Below are 23,814 nucleotides of genomic sequence, written 5' to 3'. Positions count from 1 at the left end.
CACATTTCCTTTATCTGTGATTTTCAGTGCTGAACAGTATTAATCCTCCCCACAATCAAGATTTATGGAGATGGGCCACACAGGCACAGTGCAAAGTCAGAATGCAAAGGCAAGGCAGACTGCTACTTAAAATTTCTATATGCCTTTTAGATTATACTCTAGCCAGCGACTGACTATCTGAGCAAGGTGTCAGATTGGGAGATGCGTACCTCTGATGAATCTTGACAGAGATATTTCAGACTGGGGAGCAGAAGAGGGCACTGGAGCACCATCACATTAGTTTCCCAAAGGCAGAGAAGCTATTAATGCTTCTATGTTAGTGCCACAAACTGCAGCATCTATGGCAAAGACTGAGGTCTGTGCATTATTTGTACAGTTCTTTGCAGTAACAGACATATATGTCCCTGTGATGCCAATCATTAAAGCCTTCTGTGTCCAGAAGTTCACTTTTAGTATCTAGATGGTTTTTGCAGAGATTTGTTTTCCTTACATATTTAATCAGCCATATTTTTTTATGGTTATGCTGCTACACTGTAACTTTGGAGGTTTCTTCCAGAAAAAAAAGCAAAACAGGTTTATGATTGTGCTTGGAGGACAAAAATAGCTGCACATAACGAAACTGCCAAGAGCTGTGAGAGTAGCACTGGGGTCAAGGTAACTAACTCCCAACAGCTGTTGAAACAGTCTTCACATGTGTACTAAGGGTATGCCAAAACACCAACATCATGGAATGAAAATAAATAGGTTTACCTCTCAGCATTTTGATTTTCCATACATAATATGTTCTGCTCCTTTTCATACTAAAATATTCTAGTCAGGTGTTTCTTCTTAAACAGAACATATATGAGACCTGATTGAAGAAATATTTTCTAAATCTTTCATGTTTCTTATGACACAATAATCAGGTTGTATAACTTCAGATTATTTTCCATCAAATTACACAACAGGTTATTATGGTGATGAGCAAAATATGATTTCTTAGTGTTTTTAACTGTTGTGGGGCGTTTCCTCCAGCATTAGAAAGAAAAGTTTAACGCTGTTCCATGGGAAAAAATTCGGTCTGTTTTCACAAGACTTCATATTTCAAGAATATGAACATGTGCATAAACACCACCTCAAGTCAATGGAACAAGGCTGTGTTCTGAGAATACAGAAAGTTCCTATAGCGTTTTTGACATAAGCAAATAACTAATCTAAGTGATTATTTAGTAGTTTATTCTAAATAAGCTTATTACAGGTCAGTTTATAAAATCACTAATGAAAATGTGACTAACAATAATGTGTTGTTTTTAAATGCAAAAGAGGAAGTGCTGTATTGAGAATATTAATTTGGGAAAGTACCTAATTATTTTAAAGTTCTTGGGAAATTTTAAAAGGTTCCTGGCCACAAAGCAACTTGTTTAGCAAAAGTATATTTAAATTCATTAGGACCAGTACAGAAAAGCAGTAATACTTTAAAAAAGAATAAGTGTAAATGATGAAATAGATAAATAGAATGTCATTGGGAGTAAAATTACATCATTTTGCTCTCAGATAACAGAAAACCTGAGACCTAGGAGAAATTAGAGAAAGAAGAATATAATTTGGCTTTTAATCCAAACTAATGTGATTTAAAAAAAAAACAGTTAAAAAGTAAATTGATTTCCCTGTGGGTAGAATAAATCATGACTTTGATTAAACAAAAAACAACCTGGGTAAAACTGACACAGTTTATTCCCCTGGAAAACACTTCCATAAATGTGGTAGATAGGGACAGGCGATCGGAAGATCACACGGTGTGACAGAAAGCGGTAGGACTTCTTTTTCCCTAATCCCCTGAGATAAGAGATCACCCTAGGAATGTAACTAGGTATGTAGCCCCCCTAACAATAGTAATGCTAGTAACTTTCCACTCCTTACTAACCATAGATGGTACTGCAGACCCCCTCTGACGTAGAGAAGCCCCTTAGACTATAAAACCCCACGAGATGAGACAATAAAGGCCTTTGACCATCTACCACATTGGTATTTCTGTGTTCCTTGGCTCAAGTGACCCTGGTGAGTTTGGGTCGCCGTGCTGCTCCTCAAAACCAGGTTGCCTTGCCTTATATCAGAAAGCAACAAACTGGTGCTGAAACCCAGGGAGAAGCTTGGGTAATGGGAATTCGCCTGGACAGAGGACCGGCGGCTGCAGCGGCGGGACCGTCTACAGCGGGGGGGACACCCCTGGACCCGTGTGGACCATGGAAGCCATAGCGAAGGTCATAAGTCAGATGCGTGCGCAAAGGGGTATTGAGTGTAAGCTTAAAGACCTATGTCTTGCATTACCGAGACTGATTAAGCTTGGGGCCATAGAAAGCCCAATAGAAATCCTCCATCCGGAGGCTTGGGATAATTGTACAAAAGCTCTGGGTGAGGACACCATGTCCTCAGGCTCAGGGAAAGCCCTAAAATCGTGCGGCAGAGTTATCCAGGCTCTGCAAAAAGCTCGAAAAGAGCAAGAAACGTGGAAAGCCGCACGAACTTGTTTATTAGCCACGTCGCATCTGGGGGTGGGTGCAGCGATGCAAACCACAGAGGACTTTGACATGGGCGAGCGCGCTGAGGCGCGAACGCCGGATTCACCCGAGCAGACCGACTTACCATTGGAGGGGGGGAACACGCGTGGGCGTTTTGGCAGGGGCTCGCGGAGGAGGCGCGGAATGCGGCTGGATTGTCAGATGCTGTAGGGATCTATAAAAACACCCCTCCACCCTATGTGTTTGAAAATGGCGCCGAACCGCGTGTTCAGGGCGGAAAGGAAGACGTGGAGGGCGGAAATGCAGTCAGCCTGCTTAACAACGCATGTGCGGGCGAGCGGGGAGAAAGGGGAGGAGTGTAAGACCAATCAGTTCACATTAGGTCCTTATAGGGCAAGGACCTCCCCCAGCAGGAGGCGGGGGGACCCCAGGGAGAGGGAATGGCCTGACCCCCGCAAGAAGGGGCGGGGTTGGAGCCCGAGAAAATGGCACAGCAGCCCGGAAAAGTCCGGCCAGTCGACTTCCCACTTGGACTCTGACTCGAGCTCGGAGCTCGAGAGGGGATCGGGGGGGTTCCAACTCGGATTCTAGTTTGAACAGAAAGAGAGCAGCGGCATGTAAGGTCACTAGCCACAGCGCTCCCGCGTGGGTGAAGGGGTTATCAGAGAAAGATTGAACCCCACTTACAGATTGGTGGAAAATAAAAATAGCGTGCGCAGAGTGGGCTCCGTCTGCCACACTGGTGTTCCCGGTCCGTGTGGGGGAAGCAGGCGGGAACCAAAGGACCTATTCCCCAGTAAACCCGAAAGACATGCAGGCAATTATTAAAGCAATTGCAGACAAGGGAATTAGTTCTGCCATGGTTTCCACACTCATTGACAGCATTTTTGGAGGGGGTGACATGCTGCCTTTTGATATTAAGCAAACTTGCAGGATGATTTTCGATGGGGCAGGGATGATCGTTTTTAAACAGGAGTGGGAGGACAACTGTATAAAGCAGCTAGCTTTGGTAATGGGAGCTGACCATCCACTGCACGGCTCCAGCATACAGAGGTTAATAGGCACAGACCCCACTACGATCACCCCCCAGGCGCAGGCTGAGGGCTTGCGGGCCCATGAGGTTATGACAACAACCCGTGCTGCCCGAGAAGCCATCCGTGTTGCTTCCAAAGGAATAGCCAAACCCTCCCCATGGTCATGTATAAAACAGAGTGAGAGTGAGAGCTTCACTCAGTTCGTGGACCATCTTCAGGCAGCATTAGATTCCTCTGCATTAGCCTCAGAGGCGAAGGGTCCTGTGCTGGCAGAGTGCCTATGCCAGCAATGCAACTCAGCCACCAAGGACATTTTAAGATCACTGCCGCAGGGGTCTAATATAGCTGCCATGATCAGACACGTTGCAAAGAAAGAACATCTAGCTCCCATCCAAGCAGCAGTTCACACTGCAATAACCAGTGTGATGGCATGCCTTAAGTGTGGCCAGGCAGGCCACTTGGCAGTAAACTGCCCCCAGCCAGGATGCCTACCTGCAGCTGCTCCACCACGCCAGGGGAGACTTAGGGGACCATGCTGGGCATGTGGAAGGAAGGGGCATTTAGCTAAGGAATGCAGATCCAGGCCTCAGGGAAACGGGAGAGGGCAGCCGGGCCATATCCAGCCTCCTCCCACCTGGAACATGCAGAGGCCCAGCTACAGCAACCCCCAGTGAGGCAGGGCACCCTCATACCCCATGCCCCCACAGGGAGCAGTCAGTTTCGCACCCCCGCCAGCAGCACAATGGCAGAGTTGCGCAGCACCGCCAGCAGTACTTTCGCATTCTCCACCGCCACAAGCCACGCCGGTGCCACAGGGCCAGCAGAAGACGCCCCAGAGCGGGACCCCTGGGTGGCCCTGGCCATGAAAATAGAGAAGGAGCCCCTGATGGTGTGGGGGACATGCCGCCTTTATGGCAGTCAGGATCCACACGTCATAGGGCTTCAGTTTTGGGTGGACATGGGATCAGACTGCACGATTTTTCCCCAAACATATTGGCCCGGACATTGGCAATTCAAAGAAGTTCCTCCAGTGAACGGAGTGGGAGGGCAGTCCCGAGCATGGAAAAGCACCCAGCTGGTGGCTATAACACTTCACACAAAAAAGGGACCAGAACAGACAGTAGAAATCTACCCCTACATCTTGCAAAATTCTCCACCCCTGATAGGAAGGGACGTCCTTGCTATGTTAGGAGTCAGGATCACAAATTTATCATGAGGGCCACTGCCGTACACCCTCCGCTGCCAATCAAATTGACTTGGAAATCATCAGACCCCGTATGGGTCAAGCAGTGGCCCCTGACAGAGCCTCAAGCGGCAGCCTTGCTGGAACTGGTCGACCGCGAACTGCAAAAGGGTCACATAGAACCCTCAATCAGCCCATGGAACATCCCTGTATTTGTGATCCCCAAAAGGTCTGGAGAAGGTTATCGCCTCATCCACGACTTGAGAGAAGCGAACAAGACAATCCGACCCATGGGTCCAGTTCAGACACTGCTACCCATGAACTCAGCCATCCCCACAGGGCAGCCATGCGCAGTGCTGGACATCAAAGACTGTTTCTTTTCGATACCCTTGCACCCTGAGGACAGAGAACGATTTGCCTTTTCCATTGTGTTCCCTAACAGCGAGCAGTCCAACCTCTGCTTCCAATGGAGAGTATTGCCACAAGGTCTAGTAGACAGCCCGACCATATGCCAAATCACCCTGGACAAAGCACTCCGACACTCCTACCCCACTGCAACCATCATTCAATACATGGACAACATCCTAGTTGCTGCACCATCGGCAAGCCAAGTAGATCACCTGGTGTCCACAATCACGGAAACCCTTCAGGCCAACGGCTTTGAGATCGCAAGCGCAAAGATCAAGAGAGGACCCTGTGTGACCTTCTTGGGAGTGGGGATCACAAGCTCCTACGTGACCCCCCCAAGGTGAAGGTCCATCGAGACATCAAGACGCTCCATGACGTGCAACGCCTGGTGGGATTGCTGCAGTGGCTTTGCAACATCGTCCTAATTCCTCCTGAGGTCATGGACCCTTTATATGACCTCCTGAAAGGAAAGCACCCCTGGGAACCCAAGGAGCTAAGAGCAAGCAACGAGCTCCCTCGACTTCATCGAAAGCCAGATGTCCACTGGCACACTTGCCAGGTGGAACCCAGCCATGCCGCTGGACCTATACGTCCACTTTACACCGAAGGGGGGAGTGGGAGCACTGGCCCAAGGATTCACTGAAAAGGCCCGACCGATCCAATGAGTGGTCCTCGGAAGACCCGCTCATGCATTTTCCCCAGGAATCGAATGCATCGCTAACCTCATCATGAAAGGCAGGAAACTCGCCTTGAAACACCTAGGAACCGATCCGACAAGCATCCACCTTCCTTTCCGCAAGCAGCCGACCACGGAGTCAGCCACAATATCGGAGCACCTGGCCCTTGCTCTCACCGGCTTCAGAGGAGAAATCTCCTACTCCGCCAGACCACCCTAGACGAAGCTGCTGACCATTGTCGACATGGACACGCCGCCAAAGGTCATGGACCGACCGCAGCCAGGACCAACGGTCTTCACAGACGCTTCCTCCACGACTTCAACTGCAACAGCAGTGTGGCAGGCAGGAGAACAATGGCATTGTGTCAAAGCATGTGACCCCACACTGTCAGTGCAACAGTTGGAGGCAGCAGCAGTGGTTTTGGCGTGCAGACTCTTCCAAGATGAACACCTCAACATTGTAACGGACTCTATATTCGTGGCAAGGCTCTGCCTAGCCATGGCAGGACCAGGTGTGTCAACATCTGCAGCAGCGCTAATGCTGGAAGAAGCACTCTCCTCGTGACAGGGCACCGTGTCAGTCATTCACATCAACAGCCACAACCCAGTCAAAGGTTACTTCCAGATCGGCAACGACAAAGCGGACGCCACAGCAAAAGTGTATGGATGTTGCAGGAAGCTCGTCAACTGCACGAGTCGCTCCACATTGGAGGCAAAGCACTGGCGAAGAGATGCGAAATCTCGACAGCGGACACAAAACATGTGGTAGCCACCTGCCCTCATTGCCAGAAGTCACCCCTATGGACCTGTGGGGTCAACCCGAGAGGTCTCAAGCCTTCAGAGATCTGGCAGTCGGACTTCACTTTGTGTCAACTGCTGAAGCCCGGAGCATGGCTTGCAGTGACAGTGGACACTTATAGTGGAACGATCATAGTGACACAGCACCCCAAAACAAACTCCAAGTCCACAATTCAACACTGGCTGACAGCCATGGCTTGGCCTGGTATCCCCAAGCAGATCAAAACTGACAACGGTTCCAATTTCACCTCCAAACCAGTGCAAGAATTCGCCTCAAAATGGGGCATCACGTTAGTGCAAGGTATCCCGTATAACAGTACCTGGCAGGCCACAGTAGAGAGAGCAAATCAGATCCTGAAAACCAAGCTAGAAGTGTTGGCGAAAGAGGGCTTTACCAATTCCATTCCCCCAGGAGATCAGGTGCGTATGCTGGCAACTGCTTTGCTAACACTGAATCAGTTCCCTAGGGGAGATGAAACAAACAGTCCCGTTCAAAAACACTGGGCCAACCGAACGCTAGAGGAGGGCCCACAGGTGGTAATTAGAAACGAGCTAGGCGAATGGGAACGGGGATGGAGGTTGATGCTCACGGGGCGAGGGTACGCAGCTGTCAAAAAGACGGCAAAATCAGGTGGTGTCCACTTAAGTCAATCAAGCCCGACCTTCACAATGAGCAGAATGAGACTGATGAGAGTTGCGAGTTTCTGTTTACAGGACATGCTTGTGGGATGTCCTTGTGACGCGTACATCCCCATTCCAGAGGAAAGTGACAGACCACCAAGCCGCCAGGCAGCACCCGAGAGACCCGCACAGGTGAGACCCAAGCATCAAAGGTGTTTCTGTGTGATTTTGCTGTTGGGGCTTGTTGCCAGAGGGCAAGCCAGCCCAGACCACTACCCCCATCAGCCATTCAGGTGGGTCATGCGACACCTTAGTAGTGACAAGGTGCTCAAAGAAATCACCACACCGAATGCCCCATCCTTCATGCTCCGCATTACCGACCTGTTTCCAGGACAACCAAAGGTAGACCCCTATTCCCCACACGCCACACACATGTACCTATCCTACTGGTGCCCAGCTTCAAACCCTGGGGAAAGCTACTGCAATCACCCAGGGTGGGGATATTGTGGGCACTGGGGCTGCGAAACCATAGTTACAGATTCCAGACCGTCAGGGCCTGGGTGGGAGCCACAAGAGCCTGACAAATTCTTACCGTTCACCTGGGCACCCACCGGCTGCAAACCACCCATCTTCCTCCAGGGAAGTTTCTATCGAAACCGTCATAAAATCCCTAAATTTCGGAAATGCACTGACTACAACATGACAGTTTAGCAGCCACATCACCCTAGTTGGGCCGTAGGCAGAACGTGGACAGTAGTCCTTCAAGGGTCGAAAGAGAGGGTGAATGTGCGAATTATCAGGCTCCAACCGTCGGCACCCCGAGCGGTTGGACCCAACAAAGTGATTAAAAGCGCGTAGAAAGGGAGAAACACAACCTAACCCAAAGCCTTGCCCACAAAGGTCACCAATATCCCGACCAGCCATGCAGAAGCGTTTCAGATAGGCTGCTCAGCCGGGTTGGACTCAGACCCATTCCTTCGCATGCTAGAAGCTACCTTCCTATCCCTGAACGAATCCAACCCTAACCTAACCGAATCCTGCTGACTTTGTTACGATGTCAAATCCCCCTTTTATGAAGGAGTCGCTTTAAACACTCCCTTCAGTTACTCCACAGCCGATGCCCCTCACCAGTGCAGATGGGATACCCCCCACAAAGGAATCACCCTGAGTCAAGTCACAGGCCAGGGCAGATGCTTTGGCAATGCAACCCTAGCTAGGTGGAAAGGCAACGTCTGCACCAAAGTTGTCAAGCCCGACAGGAAAGACAATAAGTGGGCAGTCCCATCCGCATCTGGGATGTGGGTTTGCCAGCGATCTGGAGTGAGTCTCTGTGTGTTCCTTGCCAAATTCAATGACTCTAATGACTTCTGTGTCCAAGTTCTGATTGTTCCTAGGGTCCTGTACCACTCAGACGAAGAAGTGTATCACCTTTTTGAGGAACCCAGCCGGCTCCACAAAAGAGAAGTAATAACAGGTATAACTATCGCAATGCTGCTCGGCCTAGGAGCAGCAGGAATGGCCACGGGTGTCTCAGCCCTAGCGACCCAACACCAAGGACTGTCCCAGCTGCAAATGACCATTGATGAGGCCCTGCAAAGGATCGAGAAATCCATCTCCCTTCTAGAGAAGTCAGTCTCCTCACTCTCAGAAGTGGTCTTGCAGAACAGGCGAGGACTGGACCTCCTGTTCATGCAGCAAGGGGGCCTGTGTGCCGCCTTGAAGGAGGAGTGCTGCTTCTATGCAGACCACATGGGAGTCGTGAGAGACTCCATGGCGGAACTCCGAAACAGACTGGCTCAGAGACAGAAAGACAGGGAAGCCCAACAGGGTTGGTTCGAGTCCTGGTTCAATCAATCACCATGGCAACCACCCTAATTTCTACCCTAATAGGTCCATTGGCAATGCTACTTTTAGCTGTCACCTTCAGACCATGCCTGCTGAACAAGCTAGTCTCATTCGTTCAGACCTGCCTAGAACGGGCCAACATCCTGTTCATAGGCCAGCAATAAATGCTGTGAATTCAACCAGAGAACACTGCCAGTCACAAGATTTTCTAAACTTGCCTGGCAAAAACTTACTCAGGTTTACCAAACCCCTTTTCCTTTGTCAAACTACAACCTTATACATCATTTCAGTGCCTATGTATATGACTACCTCATTCATTTGTGAAAAAGGAGGGGGGAGATGTGGTAGATAGGGACAGGCGATCGGAAGATCACACGGTGTGACAGAAAGCGGTAGGACTTCTTTTTCCCTAATCCCCTGAGATAAGAGATCACCCTAGGAATGTAACTAGGAATGTAGCCCCCCTAACAATAGTAATGCTAGTAACTTTCCACTCCTTACTAACCATAGATGGTACTGCAGACCCCCTCTGACGTAGAGAAGCCCCTTAGACTATAAAACCCCACGAGATGAGACAATAAAGGCCTTTGATCATCTACCACATTGGTATCTGCGTGTTCCTTGGCCCGAGTGACTCTGGTGAGTTTGGGTCGCCGTGCTGCTCCTCAAAACCAGGTTGCCTTGCCTTATGTCAGAAGGCAACACATAAAATATAAAAGAAAGAATTTGAAAAGAAATCCAGTGTGTATTAAGTATATATAATATGTTACATTTAAAACTCTTATATTAATTGCTAAAATCGTATTCATTAGTATGATGCAAAAAATGGACTTTAAAATTACTTGTGTTGTAGAGGAAAGCTGACAAAAAGCCAATAGATATTGTTATACCTCAGGTCAGGATAGACATGACTGGTACAGTTTCAAGAGGAATGTTATTATTATCTAAGTTGGACTGTCTAGTCCTCTAAGGAAAAAAAACCCCAAAGAATGAAAAGAAGCACTGTAAAATGTTATAACAACAATTTTGCAACAAAACCTTAAAAACAAAGAAAAATAGCATTCAGAAACATGTTTCATTCTTCTCAATATCCTAACAATAATTTTGTGTTTAAGCATTCTTGAAAGTTAACTCTTTGCCCTTCTTGTCCTTTACATGCATTCTCTTAAATTGGCCCTATCTTCCTCTTTTAAATTTCCTTTATTCCTGACTCTTTTTTATTGAACTCATTTTAAAGAATGTCACAACTTGTGTGACTCAGAATTAGATTACCAGAAATACCTTCCTCTCAATTCTGTTTTCTCTAATAGCGTGTCTCTTCTCTAGCATCCTATTTGAACCATTTTTGTTGGGTTTATTTTTAAGGGATATTTGTTTTCTGAGGCTGAGAAGCATTGAAGCATGAACCTTGCTCGAGTAAAATCTGTCTTCTAGCTGAAAATCATTCTGGAATGCCCAAAGGACAGACTATGTCACTGTGGACACTTCAGGAAGAGTGTTCAGTAAGATTTTGGGCAAAATACTGAGGGTTTTTACCCTTGCTAAATATAGATTCAATACATAAAACAAAGGTGTGATATCTTAGCATGAATATACAGCAGAATCTGGGCCTAGAACACATATGTCAGGAACAAATTTCTCCACTCATTCCACTCTCAAGCCAGGTAAGCATATTTATTTCTTAATAATGCATAGTATTTGGTACATCTTTGAGAAATCCACAAGCATTTGAATCTCTATGCTGCTACTCTGTTATGACCCTTAAAGCCACTAAACATTAGAACAGAGAAGACAAAACACAGGCACTGCCTGCAGGGAGCCAGTGACAAGCATTTTTATCAGGATTTAATTAGGTTTTTCTCATTGCACATCAGCTCTCAATATGCTTTTCATATCATACTGTATTAAAAGACTTGGATTTCATAAACTTGGATTTCAAGAGATTTTTGTGGCACAGTTCATCACCCAGTAGCAATTGGAAATTAGGAAAAGATTCTGAAGCATAATAATATGTAAAGGTTATTTTAAATAAGTAATTAAACAGTTGATATATGGATTTTCACTGTTATTCTTCAGGTTGCTGTACTGATACCAGAGCTAACCTCACTTCTCACTTAGCATATCTAACATGACTCTTAAAAGCTGTGTCAGTAACGCAGGAAAATATAAAGCAGAATAATGCTAAGAACTATATCTTTTATCACCACTGCAGGGCTGCATCACTAGAATCAATGAAAGTCAAGTTCTCACATATATGCAGGAAAAAAATTATATTGCCACAGAAAGATCTGCACATACAAAATTTATTATTTTTTGCCTATGGGAAGATATTTTATTTGCTTTTTTTCCGTAAGAACAGTGACAGATTGAAACTATATTGGAGCTATTTCAAATATAAGTATTTTTCACATATCCATTTCTTACAGAAACAATACAATGTTAAGAACTTCAGGTGTCTTTATGGTTATGCACAAAATGCTTATCAATAGTATCTACTGTAGCCTGATACTAAAGCCCCAAATATGCTTGCTAGGATATAGGCTTAAAGTACTGCTAGTTGATTACAGTTACAGGTTCTCTAGGTAAATATACCTTGTGCTTTATGTACCCCCCACTCCTGGACACTCCTGTAGATTCTCCATCCCTGTCATATTTGTAAACTAAGTCTTGATGATACAGTGTCATGCCTCGGTTCTTTTTTCACATTTGCAACTATCATGCTGAATCAAAATTCAACTACAGTTGGATGAGTCATGAGAAAAACTGAAATTCAGGCATTACCATACAGATATAGAGATCTATGGTGAAGATAATTAAAGTGGAAAATCTCCCAAAGGACTTTGGCTGGATTCAGTTAAAACTTAATTACAACTAATTGAGTACCCCTAAAGAAGTTTTAGTTCACTAAGGATGAACAAACGTGTCTGCAGATGAAGTCTTTATTATTGTGTGATCTCTTTCTAGCACAGTGGTCCTAGGCAGGCTGTTGTGACACTCCTTCTCCATCTGTTTCCCATTCAAATCAATAATTTCCCAGAAAAAAAAAAATCAGATTTCATGACACTGTCACAAAATATTACACCTAGTCTTTGCTTTTACAGTACATATATCAAATAAAACCAGCGGAACAAGGAGTGAAACCAGGCTGAACACAAATGAGAGTCTTTTTGCGTGGTCAGAAGCATGATGCCAGATAATTCCAGCCGAAGGATGCTGTGAACAAAATTTCCAGGAATGCCTAAGCAAGTTCAAGGAATGGAAATTCAGTGGGCTTTACAGAGCAGTAAAACATATCAGAGAAGTCATGTTAGGATCATGCATCCTCTGAGATGAATGCAGCTATACCCTGGGAGAGCACTACATGTGGGGCAGAGCACCAGCTCCTCTTTTTTGCACTAGTAGCTTGTTATGGCTATTTAAAAGACCTAGCAAACCTGTTTTTGCATGCAGGATAAGGAATAAATTATGATGATTTTTCACCTAAGTGGAACTAACAGGCAGATTCTTTGTAAATATTTGTGTTTAAAGTTGAAAAATCATGAGTAATAAATTAAGTGTCAGATCTTCACAAATTCATATCTTCTTTAAAATGGTTTTGTGATTTGAAGGTGCAAGTCCAGACTCTGGTATTACGAGATTCAACTGAAAAGAAAAACTACTATGATTAGGACTCTCAGGAAACTTAAAATTTTTATAAAACAAACAGAACTCAGAAATTGCTGCTACAAGTTAGGCAGGAAAACACATTTTGAGAAGCTCTGAGTCATGCTAATGGCAATGTTACCTAAAGATTTACAACAGCATAGGAGAACAACATTAATGAAGATTGTCATTTAGTATGGCACACAGCTTCCCATGCAATGTCTATATCAACTAGAGACTTGAAGACTTATTGGTATTGGTCTATTTAAATATATTTTTTACAATCTTCACTTTCTGATATTTTTAAATGCACAGACTTAGGAGCCTTTCTAGCATTACTTAAAGCATTAAATGAATAGATAAAGATTAATTCCCTGATGTTTGTTCACATCAGAAGTATTTGTACTCAGTTACCAGCTATTCTTTCTTTAAAATGGCTTATGACATTGACACTTTGGTCTTCCAGATCTTTGACCATAGAAATAAATTTTAAAATAATTTAAAAACAACCCAATTGGAAGAATAACATATTTATAGAGCAAAAAAGAAGCAAGGGAAGAAAATAAGCTTTCCAAAGAGGGTTAGAAAAGAACCATACTTAACCTTTCTAAAATTTAATTTTATTTATACAATTTTATCTGGTAGTTTTCATACTATGTTTTACATTTACATGTCTATCTTCTTCAGCATTACAGAAACAGGTAGTGTGAAACTGACAGGATGCCTTCTTCAAATTATATATAAAGACACCTTTATTAGACAAATACTAAAACGTGTTATTCTAATAATTTCCAAAGAAATTTCACTTTAAAACCTCTAAAAAGTCTTAAAGTATAATGGGAAAAGACACTTCACACGCGTCAAACAAACCAAATATTACCTAGTTGTTCCCTCTGATTTTCTAATTAATGTTTTTTAATCAGCTTCAAGTACCTTTTTAACTACAACAAAGATTCTGTACTCCCATATGTATAATGTTCTGCGATTCAAATAATCTTGCAGCTGCCATAAATGTTATTGAACAACAACAGGTTTAGATGTTTGCACTGTCATCTATTTTCTATAGTTGCTCTAAAACACATTCCTGTGCAAATAGCTATGCTGATCTATTATTGAGGGGATTACATTTTCTGTAATTGTGAGGATTTCATTTGACCTTTGATTTCATGAGTATTTTAAATCACAAGTTTAATAATGCCTGTTTATTTTATAACCAGTGTATAGTAGACATTATCTGCTCCCAAAGCTAAGTTCTATTTACTAGAGTAAGTAGGGTTATTACAGTAGCATCTTGTTTTGGTAACTTTTTTTTAATTTTCAGTCAATTTGGTAAAACATTGAAAGCAATATTAGTTTAATAAGACTTAAATTTCCTCTTCAAACTTTTAAACCATTCAAATTTTCATATTACTTTGAAGTTGTTATCAATGAATGAATCAGTATTGAAATAATATAAGTAGTGCAGTAAAAACTAACATTTTGAAAGCAAGTTTCATCTTTAAGTGATGAAAGATATTTCTGAGTAAAAATTTTAAAAATCATTCATCCATCTAGAAAAACAGATGGGCAGATGGATATCTATCTATATTATGCACTGGTAGTTCCATTAAATCCATATTACTTTATGAAGGAAAAATCACTGTTACCCAGATAATTTTTTTATTCTATTAACTAGAGCTTCCTTTTATTCCTTTATATTGGCTTAAAAAAAGATCCTTTTCATATTAGACAGAAATTTAACTTCAAGTAGACAGGTCATACTAAACGTAGCTTCCAAATAATTTTTAATCAGCAAAATTATTTCTCCAGATCCTTCCATTTTGGGATGTTGTTTATTTGCATCATTTTTCCCCCCAAAAAGAGATCAGATCTGATATAATCTACATTTAATATAATAAATATTTTTTTTAAATCGCAAACAATTGTTTTAAAATAAAACAATCTAAAAAACTTTAAAACCTTAAAAAAACCTTAAAAACCTTTAAAAATTGACTTTTTCTAATTGTTTTATCCTCTCCTACCTTATATGTACCTCAGCTGTAATGTTCTTCTTCCTAAGGACCTTATGTTTTCAAACCCAGTCAAGAAGCAAAATGAAAATAAACTTAACCTAAAAGCATGCACTTGTTATTAAAGACCTCACTCTTTCCTGACTTTGAAATGCTGATGGTCTTTAACCTCTTAATTACCTAAGAAATAATGTGCCTACTCTTTATTGTAGGTAAAATAATTTGAAATTATTAACTTTTCAAAAGATCTGCTACCACAGCAAATATTTTCTGTTATTTACACTAGGATGGCTTTTTAAATTAAAATGATAATTACAGCACTACTTATTAGAAAGTGAAGAGAAATACAGTCACTTCTGAGATTTTCTAGTGATTTTGAAAGTTTAATAACCATTTGGGGCTAAATGTTTTCTAATACTCTGACATTTCTCAACAGATCTTTTTTAATGCACTCATCCCATCACGTCTGTGTAAACATACAAGTAAGAATTCATCTATTTGTAATTGTTCTGACAAAGTGCTAATATGTGACTTAGGTTTAAACTGTGGAAAATGAAAGTGGGGGAAATAAGAGTTTATGCTTGCTTCTTCATTTTATTATTCAGAAGCAATACCGCAGCACTCACTTCCTTCGAGTCCAAGTGCCAAATTGCCATGCTTTTATACACACAGTGTTCAGGTGCACTTCAAATAAGGAAGTGGTTTTACGTTTTTTAAAATATGTTTCAAAAAAAAAAGAGAAGCAAATGAAAAGAATATTGCATATACCTTACATTCAGTTTACTACAAAAATGGCAGGGTTTAATGAACTCAATTTTTCAGTGCACTTTTTGTAATTTTTTAAGTTTGTAGTCATGGTCATCCTCATTAAAATAATAAAAAAGAAGGAAATTATTTCCGCTCAATTATGTTTTTCCTGTAGAAAGTAATACATGCTACTTTATTACAGCACATAATAGAAGAAATGCCAAAGGCTTAAAGCATTAAAGACAAAACTAGTCATTTAATTACATGTCTTTAATAAAAAAAAAGGTTTCTACATAATTATGGTCATGAATAAGCTATTCCAATTATCTATTTGTTGAAAAAAATAAAGAAAAAAAAGGGAGAACTTGTTAATAAAATATTGTGCATGTAATCCAAGGTTGTCATAAACAGAGCTTTCTCATCATACTCTAGAAAAAGTTCATTACTGTTGAAACTTTTCACTGCTGAAATTAGCAGTGGCAGTGACAGTAACTGAAGGGTCATTAATGTGACGTTTCACAAATGTGCAACATTTGTCAGGAAAAACCAGGACAACTGTTTCATAAACACTTAAATACTGTCTTCTCTGGGAAATACCTCTTCAAATTTAGTGGGTTGAAGACTTCACAATAACATGCTATCAAGCCTGTTTGCACAAAATATAAGTTGGTACTTATAATACTTTCTCTCTAGACCTGCCAGAAAATTAACTAATTATATTCTTTTATTAAATATTCTTCCCTATATCAGAACATGTCAAACACATTGGCCATTTCATACTTCAGTAAATGCAATGTGCCTACTTAAAGGAACAAGAAAAAGGTGCACTTCTATATTTTCAATGTACTAGCCTACTTTTATCCTTCCCTGTTAGCAGCAAAAGTAAAAAGAAATGGTTTGGTATCTACCAATATGTCACAGTAATGACATTGTAGAGGTAGTCATAGATTAGCAAGCAACAGCAAAGATCAACCACATGATTTTAGAAAACTGCTTGACATTTATGTACTGACCTTCATATACAGAAAAGAACAAGTGTGCTGCAGAATAACCCACATTAGATTCCAAATATGCTCAAAGGAAATATGCTCACCTGTGTTAATCATCTTTGTTAGAAACATTTCTATTGAAGGTCCAAGAGCTCATGATTCCCATGTGAAAAAAATCAGGCAAGGAAGGCAGAACAAGAGTACTGCTAAGTGAGGACTTCCTGGTGAAAATGACATCTAAGAAGGTAATGTATCCTGGAAGAGTATACAGATACTACACAGATATATGGATGTGGGGTTAGGAAATCTCAGTCACAGTGGGTGCTGAATTTGGCAAGGAATGTGAAGAATAACAAGGGCTTCTATATATATGTATGTAACAAAAATTAAAGCACAGGTACCCCTCCAATAAATGAAAAAAGGGAATGGACTACTGAAAAGGAGAAGGCTAAGGTACAAAACAATTTGGTTTTTTAAATTTCAGTCTTATTCCCACATTTCTCAAGCCCTTGAACCTCAAGGCAGGGACTGGGGGAATGAAGCCCCTCCCAGAATAAGTTCAGGTTGAAGACCCACTGGTCAGCCATGGGTACCAAAGGGATGCATCTCAGGGTCATGGGGGATGTGGCAAGTGTATTTGCTAAGCCATTCTCCATCATATTTGAAAACTCAGTTGAAGTGGCTAGAGAAAAGGGAGTATCACACCGTTTTTACAGATCCTCCAGGAAGTTATGTAAAAGACTATGGAAGGCAGAGAGATGACTGCAGACAGACGGCATGGCTTCAAAAAGGGCAAATCATTCTGAAGTAATCCAGCGGCCTCTTTGATGCAGTGACTTTCTCAGTGGACAAGGGAAGAGCTAGTTGGACTTCTGTAAGACCTTTAATATAATACCCCACACTAACAACATTATTGACTCTAAATAGAAAAGGTAAGGGTTTGATGGCTTAATGATAAGGAGAATAAAGATTTGTCTGGATGGCCATTTACAATCAAATCAAATGCTCACTGTTAAATGCAAAATCCATACCAGGGGTTGTGTCTCAACAAGTGCATCTTCAGCTTTGCAACTGACATCAAGCTGAGTGGTGCAGTTAACATGATTAAGGGATAGGATGTTATCCATAGGGATCTGGAAAGGCTGGAGGAATTGGTCTACATAAAATTCCAGAAGTTCAACAAGACCAAATGCAAGGTCCTGCATGTGGGCAAGTGTTGCAGACATCTTTTCACTAAAAATCCTTTCTTAGTATTTTTTTCCCTTTGAGGAGCTAAGGCCTCAGAAACAAAATGTAAACAATGGTTATCTGCTCCTGTGGAATGCAACAGGTGGATCTGTAATTAGTGTCTTGCCAATGTTTGGATTTGGTGACCAGTCACAGCAGAGCTGGCTCTCGCTCTCTGTCCGAGCCAGCTGCCTTTGTTATCTTTCCTTTCCATTCTATTCTTAGCTAGCCTTCTGAGAAAACTTTTCTTTCTATTTCTTTTTAGCATAGTTTTAATGTAATATATATATATATATAATAAAATAATAAATCAAGCCTTCTGAACATGGAGTCAACATTCTTGTCTCTCCCCTCATCCAAGAACCCCTGTGAACACTTTATCAGGCAAGGGCAATCCTCAGTATCAATACAGGCTGGAGAATTGATTGAGAGAAATTCTGCAGATAAAAACTTTGTGATACTGCTCTGTGTAAAACTGGATATGAGAGGCCAATGTGTAGTCTTAGCCCTGAGATTCAACCAAATCCTGGGCTGCTTCTGTGGGAAGCAGGGGAGGGGGGAGATTCTGCACCTCTGCTCTGCTCTGCTCTGGTGAGACCCTACCTGCAGAGCTGCATCCAGCTCTGGGGTGCCCAGTACAATAAAGACATGGTGCTGTTCAAATGGGCTGGAATACCTTTGCTATGAAGATGTGCAGAGATTTGGGGTTGTTCAGGAAAAAAGAAGGTTCCAGGGGGACCTCACTGCAGTCTTTTAATACACACTGAAGTCTTTTAAGTAAACCTATAAGAAAATTGAGAATCTTTACCAAAGCATGTAGTTGCAGGACAAGGGACAATGGTTTTAAATTTAAAACGATTCAAACTAGACGGGACATAAAGAACAAATATTTTTACATTGATGATGGTAAACCATCTGAAACAGATTTCCCAGCAAAATTATAGATTTCCCATCCCTATCAGTGTTTAAAGTCAGGCTGGACAGGACTTTGAATCACCTGATCCATTGAAAGATGTCCCTGTCCATGGCCTGGAGGTTGTACTAGATGATTTTCAAATGACTCTATGATTTATGTTCTATAAAGTCATCTATTTTTACTTAAATTTAGGAAAAGAGGAATTGGTATATGGCAACATTGGCAGTGTATATGCTACTAGGGCATTTAAACTTGCAGAATCAAATAAAATAACCTTTTGAGAGAAGACGTGTGATAGCCTGTGAATTGATCTCATAATGTCACTATCACTTTTACTGGAGTGAAGGGTCCAACTCTCCAACTGCAGTATAGCAGCCAGCTTTCATATGAGACTCAGTAAAAATATCAAGTAAAAATATCACAGACTGAATGGACTTGGAAGTGATCCAAAAGTTAGTTCCTCCAAGTCTTAATTTATACTTGTAGCAAGAGTTTTATATCCTCCGCTGTTTATACAAAAAATCAATATCCTCAGTCTCATCCTTTATCTATCCAGCAACTTCCTTAAACCTTTTATTTTTATATTTTGGGAAAGTAAAATAGTTTTGTCCTGCACTAGTCTTTATACATTTATAAAATATAAGAGACAAGAGTTGCAGCATTCAAAACAAAATTTTAACACACAAAATTAGTCCACTATTCACTCATAAAAGTGTTTGTCTCTACTTTGTTCTTAGCACGTAATCCTATCTTTGTTTTAAAGAGGGAAAAAATAAGGAAATTGGTATGGTGTATAGTATTCCTCAAGTCCTGAATATGTTCAAATTACAGAGATATTCCATCATAGAAGAAATTTTAGTTAGAAACAACTGGTTTTTTCTCCATAAGATGAAGTCTGCTGACTCAAAATCCAAAGTTTTTATATTTACATCTTAATTCAGTAGCACACTATTCAGGAAACCAAATCTTATCTGAGCCGGCAAGTACCGTTCTTCTCCACCTTCTTCCTCCTTGTTAATCTGTTTTCCAAATCAGATCCTAATCCCGGGAAGAAAGCAGAAGCACAACATACTTGCCAGTTACAAAATCTGGTTTCGTAAGGGTTTTCTGTGATATTTACAGCTTTGTATTGTTTCATGGTTTTTCAATGTGCTGTACACTGAGAGACATTTCCTGTTGCAGCCTGCATTGCTGCTAGTAAAGTCCAGGGTAAAGAAGCAAAAAGGGCCTTTGTATAATGTTCACAGATGTTTAATTCAGCCGTGTGGTGAGATGTTCAGGTCCCAGGCACACACACGTGCAGGGTCCAGCTCTCTCTGTCAGGGCCCAGGGGCTGACCCTGGTCTCAGGGCAGTACAAAGATAAGGAGCAATCGGGGAATAGGGAGGGAGTGGCTCAGGGACACAGGAACAGCCACAGGAACAGGGGAAGGAGCCAGTGGGGTGTAACTCAGGGGATGCCCCCAGGGCCCCCACAATTTCCCAATAGAAAGTATAAGTTATGTCTCTGAAACAAGATGATGGTATCTTTTGATTTTGGTTAAAAGTGGTGAGATCTTAGCTGTAAAGTTACTATACCTGTGGTGGAGAATATAAGAAGTATTTACAAGCTGTACCTTCTACAGCATTTCAAGATCTAAATGTAATAATTTTGCTCTACAATATGAAGCTATGTATTCTAATCTCAAAAAGTCAGAAAGTTAGAAGAAACAACAATGGGCCAAAACAGGCTGAGGTAGTAAACAGGGAAGAGATATAGTGGTAATTTCAGGAAATTAGAAGACTAAAGAAAACCAACATTACTAACAGATTTAAACCAAACATGAGCTGCAGTTTACATTTGAGAATCTGGCTGTAGTGCTTTCCAAAAATTATAAATGTAATCTCCAATTTTGCCAACATATTGAATGCATGTGTCACTTGACAGTGTCATTTAAAACTGTGAGTAATTTTTCAGATTATTTTCTGCTTTTGTATCAGAGAGGGAATGATCAAATTTCCAGACTGTCTCAGAAATGTTCTCTTCAATATGATTAACAACACTATTGAGATGGAAAAACAGACATTTTCAAAAGCTACAAAATAATGAAGAAGAAAGAGTCCAGATGTTTAAACCCAGAGGAAAATGAAAGTCAAAGCAAAGATTAGTAGGGAAGAATAATTAGTCCATATAATGTAAGTGAGGCAAACAGACAAGAAACAGATTCTGTTTTTGTATTAGCAATGAAATGGAACATTTTATTTTCCATCTAAATTTCTGTACATTTATTTAATAAATAGCATCTTTCATAGATGGGCAATAAAATGCTTCATAGATTTATTAGTATGCAGACCATAATAAAATAAAATCAAATAAATCCAGCTCTTTGTTCTATATATCATAATATCATTATCAATAAATCTCTGGTGGAATATACATAGAAAGGGGAAGAGATGGCAAATTCTTCAGAGATTTACTGAACATGTAAACCTGGGAGACTTGAAGTACAGACTATGAAAAGCAAATCTAAGGAGGATACAGTTTTCCAAATACAAATGTGCAGGCACAAACTCTACTGCAAATTGTCTGTCTGACTTTACATCATGAACCACTTAGTCGTTTCAATGAGGAAGGATAAAAAATGCAAATACACTGTAGGAATGCTTCTTGAATGTTGACTCCTTGCTTGCATTATTTGGTGATTTAATTGATCGGAAAAGCTTTATTATAGCCTCAAGTGCTGAATAAACTATGATTCAGACCTATTCTCATTTTTTAAGATTCATATTGGTTATAAACCAAAATTACCATTTGTTACAATGGTAACAAACCATTCTCTCCGTGTTGTTTGTTTATGACTGTATGACTATAGACTTTTAATATTGGCTGCAAAGCAACTTTTTAAGGGACAGAGTACTAAACATAAAAAAAATCACTGAAATAATAGTGGAATGTTGACTCCCTGCTTGTGTTCTTATGTAACATTTTAATTGTTCTGAAATTATGGTTTATATCCTCAAGTCCTGAAGAAATAGAAAACAGGCTACTGATATTATCTCAAACTCAACCACCAATAGTGGTATTATCAAAATATCACTTTTAGGCTAGGTTTTAGAATTTGGGATAAGGCTTGTACTGCCTGCTTTAGTTTTGCCACCATGCTCTGTGTGGGGCTGCACCCAGGAGATTCATTAGCATTCCCTGATAGCCTATCCGGTCTAAGTAAATAAAATTTAATTCCCTCAGAGAATCAACTTCACATTTTTTTCTGAGAATACTATAGGCATAGGACTGTGTCTACTACATAATTTTATGTGAAATAACTTGCCAATGATTATATCCTAAATAAAACAGACCTCTTAAGCTTTACTGAAGTTTCAATATATACGAATTGGCAGAGGGAGGAATGTCTTGAAAAATTGTATATTGGCACTTAGGGCTTGGCCAGGGAAAGCTAGAATTTTTTTTTTGTATGGAGTGTGAACTACTACAGCATTTTAGGTCCATAAAAGTTCCAAACTCTCATCACTCAGAAGTCATCTAATAACTGACATCACTGTCATGTTGAAACAGAACTTCTTTAAAGGCTGCATTCCACAGGTACTTTCACTTATGGCATAATGTGAGAAAGTTCATCTATGTGATAAGAAATCTAGGGGTAATTGTGATAAGAAACCTAACCCTTGAGAGATTCAACCCACAGCCTAAGAAAAACACTATCACAGACAGGTGCTCTCTGATAGATAGGAGGCCAGCTGGCCCAGTTGGCAGTATTTTACACCATCACACAGACCAATGTCCTCTGAAGTGTGTTGCAAACATCTCAGCGACCTCATTTCTGAAATGTATTAATCATGTAAGCATCCAGACAGTTTCTTCTGCAAACCCACCTGGTGTTCTTGTCCTGGGACAAACCACCATCAGAGACAGCAAGAAGGGGTATGTGGCAGGAGTGGGACAGATGGACAGGAACACAAGGCTAGAACAGACAACATACAACGGCAACACATGCACGCAGTGAAGGTCCAGCTATCTTCTGTCCCCATCACAGCACATTAGCACTTATAAAACTCTTTAATCCATAATAGCTTAGTAAGATACGGGTGATTAAAGAGCAATATAAAAACAAAAGTAAAATAAGTTTCTTAAAAACATAGACTGCAGAAGAAGCAAGATGCAAAAAGAGAAGGCATCTTTCAAAAATTAGACTTAGAAAATAAGTCTTAATAACCTAACTCATTTGTGTAAATGTCTTAAGTGTGTATACAATTGTTTTATCATAATACAGAAAACTACTGACATAGAATCATAGAATCAGAGAATATCCTGAGTTGAGAGGCACCCAAAAGGATCACTGAGTCCAGCTCCTGGCCCAAGAACCATGTCGTCTGCCTGAGTAAGTTGTCCAAAGGCTTCTTGAACTGTGCTGGTGCTGTGACCACTGCCTGGGAAACCTGTTCCAGTGCCCAAATACCCTAAGAGTGAAAACCAAACCATTTTCTGGTATCTGACTTAAGCATCCTCTGACAACTTCAGACCATTCCCTCAGATCCTGCCACTGGTCATCACAGAGAAGAAATTGGTGCCTGCTCCTCCTCTTCCCCTCACAAGGAAGTTGCAGATTGCAATGAGGTCTCCCCTCAGTCTCCTCTTGTCTAAGATGAACAGACCAAGTGACCTCAGCGGTTCCTCATATGGCTTCCCTTCCAGACCCTTCATCATTTTTGTAGCCCTCCTTTGGACACCCTCTAAACAGTTTTCTATTTTTCTTATCTTGGCACCCAAAACCACCCCAGGACTTGAGGTGAGGCTGCCCGGAGCAGAGTAGGACAATCCCCTCCCTTGCCCAGCTGGCAATGTTGTGCCTGATGCCCCCCAGGACACAGCTGGCCCTCCTGTCTGCCAGGGCACTGCTGACTCATATTGAATCTGCCCCTCAGTTTCCTTTCTCTGATGCCCCTCTGCAGCCTCTCATTCCCCAGTCTATCGGTACATTCAGGGTTGCCCCATCAGAAATGCAGAATCTGTCACTTGTCCTTGTTAAGCCCCATAGAGTCAGTGATTGCCCCGCCCTTTGATTTACTGAGAGCTCTCTACATGGCCTCTTTGACCTCAAAGGATTTGACGGATCCTCCCCCTTTAGTATTGTTGGTAAACAATATACATTCAAGTCTTGCATCAAATTCAGTTATTAAGTAAGATGTTGGAGGAACACTGACCCTAAAATGAAGCCCTGTGGAAC

The sequence above is a fragment of the Melospiza georgiana genome, chromosome Z, assembly GCF_028018845.1.
Source record: "Melospiza georgiana isolate bMelGeo1 chromosome Z, bMelGeo1.pri, whole genome shotgun sequence".
NCBI classification, from domain to species: Eukaryota; Metazoa; Chordata; class Aves; order Passeriformes; family Passerellidae; genus Melospiza; species Melospiza georgiana.
The sequence above is the reverse complement of the archived record's forward strand: the minus strand, read 5'-3'. Positions refer to the sequence as shown.